Source organism: Schistosoma haematobium, chromosome 6, assembly GCF_000699445.3.
Source record: "Schistosoma haematobium chromosome 6, whole genome shotgun sequence".
Taxonomy (NCBI): Eukaryota; Metazoa; Platyhelminthes; class Trematoda; order Strigeidida; family Schistosomatidae; genus Schistosoma; species Schistosoma haematobium.
The window spans coordinates 20306971-20312970 of NC_067201.1; the positions used below are offsets into that span (position 1 = coordinate 20306971).

Sequence of the window (6000 nt, forward strand, 5' to 3'; positions counted from 1 at the left end):
TACACTAATCTGTTCGCTATTGTTTTTTTACGCTCCTTACCCTTTTTTCTCTTCGAATCCTCGTTGTTTTGTGTGGCGCATATATATTTGGTGCCCTCTTCTACCAATACTTATGTGTTCAATTAAATAAGAGTTTGGACAACCCTACCTATTTTCTAACCTACTCCTACACCAGTAAACACCCATCTGGGTAGTTGGTGGTTAGGCATGCGTAACACGTGTTTTGACCACCTCAATCGATGGATATTGGCAACGTAATTAACAGACTTGCCACATTTCTTTAGTAACATATCCCTAACCTTAACATTCGCCTGTTTCACGATGTCAGCGATGCTTCAAAGAAGCCTACGATTAGGAACATGCAGGCCACATATATTTATCTTATAGTTATATTTCAGAGCCGAAAAGTATTAAAGAGAGGACTGTTGAGCAGTAAGTTAGTGATAGCCAGGAAATACTCATTGAATCGGAACCAAAAAATCACAATATAGCGCTGTTACATGTGAACAAACATAATCACAGAAGGAATACCATGTAAAAGCAATATGTACAAATCAAGATCATGATGCATAAATTCTGTCAATGGTACACAATTTTATTCGTATGGAGAACCAGTTTGAACTTTGAAATGAAAATACTTGGATGGGCTATATACACAGTAAATTAAGCATCTTTTTATAAAACGGATTAGACAGTGTAGTTACATACGAAACCACACCAGCAAAACATAAACAACTCGAACTCTAAGCACTAAGAAAAAACGCAGCATTCAAACCACAATTTAATTGATGATTGTCCATGAGTATCACAAACAGCAAATAACTGTAAAGAAAGATATGCTTATTATGGTTTAATTTCACTACAAAACTTCAAAGTATAGACAGTGATCAATCGACCAGATATGTGAACGTAAGAGACAAATCAACAAAGTTTTGCGGACTACCCGCTGCGAAGGGTATCCTGATAGCTTATTTTCAAGTGGTGGTTATATGTAGTGAGTAGGGCATAAATATTAGGGAACAACAGACCTACAGAGAAAGTGGAGGCTAATCAGTACAGTCGCGTAAAAGGACTGTAAAGCTTTCATAATGTTTTCCTAGTGCCACTCGATAAAAAATGCGGAGCTGCTAACAAAGCATTACCCACATAATCGATGGATGAGGACACATCACGAATCCCAGTTTGACCAAGAATATGCAACAATAACTGATCCAACAGAAGCTATGTAAATACATAATCCCGACTGAGTTGCCACTGATTTGCTTTAAAATGAAATCTTGTGACCTGATTTATTTATTTTTTCGATAAGTCCTGAAAATCTGAGTAGTACCAAGAATCAGTTGTATTTTCAAATCTCCGAGACATTGTAAGTTCACTAAAAACACACCTCGTGCTTAAAAAATCTACAGAAATTGTAAAGCTGATTGGCCTAATTGTTGAAGCATGATATAGTACTCCGATATTGAATTCAGTTTAAATGGTTAACTTACACAACAAAGCCCTGAGCTCCAGAACCAATGGGCTTTAAATTAGAGTACCGTAAAGGTACCACAAATCTAGCGTCCCCTACAACTTCAACGTGATACCCAGGAGGAATGTTGTTTGCCATTTTTGAGTTTATGTACATAGTCTCCAAAGTTAAGGAGGCTACCTGCTTTACATTGAAAAAAGAGAGAAAGGACCAGACATCATAAGCAGCGCCACCACTCTGTTGACCTTAAATATTCAATATATCGGAGACTTGTGATAAGCTTAGATTGATTGTTGCAGTTTGAATATATATAGTACATAAAAGTTCGAATGCAGAAGCGCTAAGAGAAGACGACTAACGCAGTAAAAGGAAGGACAGACTGACCAGCAATGCAGACTATGTAATTGAATAAAGATAAAAGAGTAGCACGTAAGAAGAGAGCTAAGAATAAGTAAATGGCATTCGTTAATAACAACAGATATTTAGAGCACAGCTAGCTCAAGAAGCATGTGATGAGTGTGTATACGTTTCTCAAGTCTCCTTTTGGAGTTATCTTCTAAGGGTGCTCTGCTTACTTCGTCTGGGAGAGCATTCTACATCCAATCTTCAGTCTTCAGTAATAAGGATAATAGGCTAGTGAACCTGTATTAATCCTGACACACTGCTTTCCAGTGAAGGTCCAGCTTCTCCTTGAAAGTTTTCACTGATGGGGTTGATACCACTTGTTCGGGTAAGGCGTTCCAATGATTGACTCTCTATGAGAAAAACGGGACCACACTTTAAGTTTATTAGATCGTGATTTATGAACCTTCTTGCTATGACCTCGGAGATTAATAATGCTGGAGGGAGCAAAAAGATAAGACATATTAACACCCAAATCATAATTAAAGATACGAAATGCCAGTATAAGGTCACCTCGTGTCCTACGATACGACAAAGTGAAAAGATTTAGGCGTTTTAAACGCTCATCGTAAGGGAGTCTAGAAAGACCCTTCACTAATTTCGTTCCCACACGCTGGACACGCTGAAGGGAGTTAGTATCCTTTACCAGACACGGGCCAGCTGCTTGGATACAGTATTTTAAATGTGGTCTTACATATTTAGTAGCCCGATGATCTGACTCCAAGATCGTATAAATGTTTGTTATCGCCTTTTCTCGTATATCATCGTCGACTTAAATCGCGTTATCCAACAACGGAATTAAATAAGTCGAATAACGAGAATTGACTTGAGAATACATATATTTCGTACATGAAGCGAATGAAACATAGTAAAGCAAAATGACACGTATGGAAGATGGCTGGGAAGCCAACTCCATTTTAGTCAAGCGTTACTCAATATTTATAGTCAGACAAAAATAAAGATACAGACATGTGATTAATGGGATAAGAAGGGCACACACATACACACTCATATAAAAACAGTCTAGATTGGTAAGCGAATAAATAGCAAGGTCAAAGTATGGCTCGAGTAGAATGAATAAAACGGGATGTCCGAAAGCTAGAATAAGGTATATGGGCTTGGCATAATAACTGACACTACACATATATGGGATATAAAATTCGAAACGTTTCCTCGTCAAAAGATATGAACGCTCGGCGAAGTGACCATAACGCACGAAAACCTTTGACAGCGGCTGCTTTGCAATGCGTAGTTGTTTTTAAATCATGACTTAATACTACTCCTAAGTCTTTATGCCCTTCAACGCATGGAAGAGGTTTACCCTCAAAAGTGTAACGGTAACTATTACCGTGACCGATGTGCACTAGCACACTCTTCCTAGCATTGATTTCTAAGCCTCACTCTCGAGCCCATCTAACTAAACCGTCTAAGTCAGCTTGAAGATCCAGATGATCAGCTGCACTTTTTATTGTTCTCCAGATTTTTACATCATCCGCAAACAATAATGTCGATAATCTTTTTTTGAGAAAGACTGAAGTTGCTCCCGGGTTCCCGCTTATTCATCCACACTTCTTCGGGGATTATTGTATTCAGGCGACTCGACGTATTTAATATGTTGCGTCCCATTATCAGATCACGTATTATTCTCTTATACCTCAGAGAAAACAATTCCAAGTGCCGGAGTCTATCTTCGTAAGATTTGTTCCTTGGTTTTTTCACCAACCTGGTTCTTCATCTATGTACTTGTTCCTAACGATATCTTTTTTGAAGAGGAAATGCACAACAACGTTTCAGACTTCGAAGTTAGGTATTGAGTGCGTTTTCAAGTGTCAAACACGCTTCTGAGGTGACTACAATAAGTTAATTTCATGCAAAGTAAAGAGATTCTTCTGCTTTTAGGGTATCGCCAATGCAATTTGAATTGGTTTCCGAACAATCTGTGGCTAGTAGTCCTAGAGTGTGCTCTAAGGACAGAATTGGAAGCGGATTTTTACAGAGTAGTATCGTGTCAAACGCCTTCCATGGACTGGTTTCTTTTAATCCTAGAAGGTTTTCAGAATTATGGTCTACCTCGGTATTAGTACTGCTCTAACAATAGACCTAATCCTCAAATTGTAGATTTGTCATGTTGTAACTGCCTAATCATTAAGATCTTACGTGGAAGTCTACACTGACTCATTGTAACGTAAAATTACCAACATATGATGGAGAACACACTCAGGCATGAGATAGAACAATAAATTTAATATGAGTAAAAGCAAGTTGTACAGATTGACCGCGACTGCGTGACTGGGCCATGCCACCCGATTAATTCGGCACTGGAAAAACGTCAGAGCCTTTCGAAGCTGCCCGCTCTTTCGTTTCATCGACCTTGAACGGCCTGACAAGAGGTGGTAATTCCGTACTTCAATCGCTGCGGGTTTGCTGGGTTGCATGAGTATTAGGTTTTTCATATTTAAGTCATCTTTTGCTGCATTAGAAAGCACAAAATAACTGCCAAAAGCATTAATTTAATATTCTCTGTTTTGTAGTGTACACGTTGGCTCTGTTATTGCTTCGTAACTTGATCTGTGATCCCAGCAGCTGTAGTAAACCTCAACGAAATGTAAAGTCACCCGTTAATCTCAAATATTTGTAGTATTATTGTTTCAAGGAATACTTTTTTATAATTAATGATTTCTGTTTGTAGTGCTTCATGCTCAACTGACATTTCGGACTACCTTAGCGATGCTTTTCAAAGTATAATACTGAACAAGCGTTTCGCATGCTGGGATGACTTTGATAGCGTGCTAAAAGAGTTCCAAAAAGTATGGAAGAATAATTTTATCTTTTCTCAGACTACCCGTACTCATTACATCCACACAGAAAGCAAGTTGCTGAATGATGTCAGGTTCAAATACCTGTTTGTTACGTTTCACTGTACATTCGGTCATAAGCGTAAATCGGAAAGTTTGAAAGTGAATCAAAAACCGTGAGAACTTTAACTAATATCTGACGTTTAAGGTCCAGTTTCCTTAATTGCCAATCAAAGTTCCGTGTAAGAATAGAGGAGCAAGGATATGTACTTTGTTATCTTGTCTACAACTCATATACTTCTTTACTTTTCCGCCTGCTTTAATAAACAACTATCCCACATTATACCCTTCTTAATGCTTATACTCTGGTTGGCAAACTACTTTACACTATAGTCAATTAAAGCACTGCATCGAAGCCTTACCCACAGTCCATAACTTATAACTGCCTGATAAGCTTGTAAAATAGTACTTATAGAAATGGTGTTTTCCAACAGGATATGAAACACAGAGAATTGTGTGAGGTATGACATATATCGGAAAATAAGCTTGAGTGGGCCTAACATCACAAAAGGAGGGAGGGTGGAGTTACTGACCAGCAAGCGATGACTTCAATCCACCTGTGTTTGTGGGACAGAACATTTTGTATGTACCAGGCCCTTTATGACTGAGAATAAGCCAATCAATCTGTGATATACATTGTCTTCCTACGCTCACCACTCAGACTCATGTTTCCAATTTTATGCTGGATTAGCTATTCTATTAAGACAACCTATAACATGCCAACTCGGACTTTCACACTAGGACTGTGTGGCTGGCATCGGATGGGCAAAAAAAGAAAGAAAAAATCAAACAATAAAAGAAATAGTTATTTGTATTCTTAACACTTCACCCTCTATATGCACACTCCCTTCTAATAAACCGCTTTTCTTGTGCCAACCTTGACTTCCGTTCCTTCATGTGAGCTTACTCCAACTTGTTAAACATCAAAACTCATTGTTCTTTATCACTACATTCTCTTATATGGAGCCTTTGACTTCATTTCACTCTAACAAGAGATAATATGAATTTAACCTAATTTATTATACCCCTGTCTGTTCTACTACAAAATGTTAAGCAACGTTTGGCACTCATATCTAAGTGCCTTGCTTGCCTTTTGTTCCCCTTATTTTTTTCTTCAGAATCTTGATCTGATAGCACAGCTATGGAACTTCTGACGTCTGGAACAAACTTAACGTACTCGTCTCCCCAAGGTCATGGTTTACAGCAAGCGCTCTACGTGTCTACTTCCTGACAACTATAAACTTAATAAGTTGGGAAGCGTGCTGTGCGCCA

General features: G+C 38.4%; 1 protein-coding gene across 1 annotated transcript in view; it reads right to left on the bottom strand.

Annotated features, from left to right (window-relative positions):
• Positions 1-1716, bottom strand: part of EMC2 (ER membrane complex subunit 2) — a 52961-nt gene extending 51245 nt beyond the window's left edge. The window contains exon 1 of the mRNA XM_051217087.1: positions 1491-1716. The gene's annotated coding sequence lies outside the window, so the exon portion shown is untranslated. The remainder of the gene's footprint in view (positions 1-1490) is intronic.
• Positions 1717-6000: the final 4284 nt, after the last annotated feature.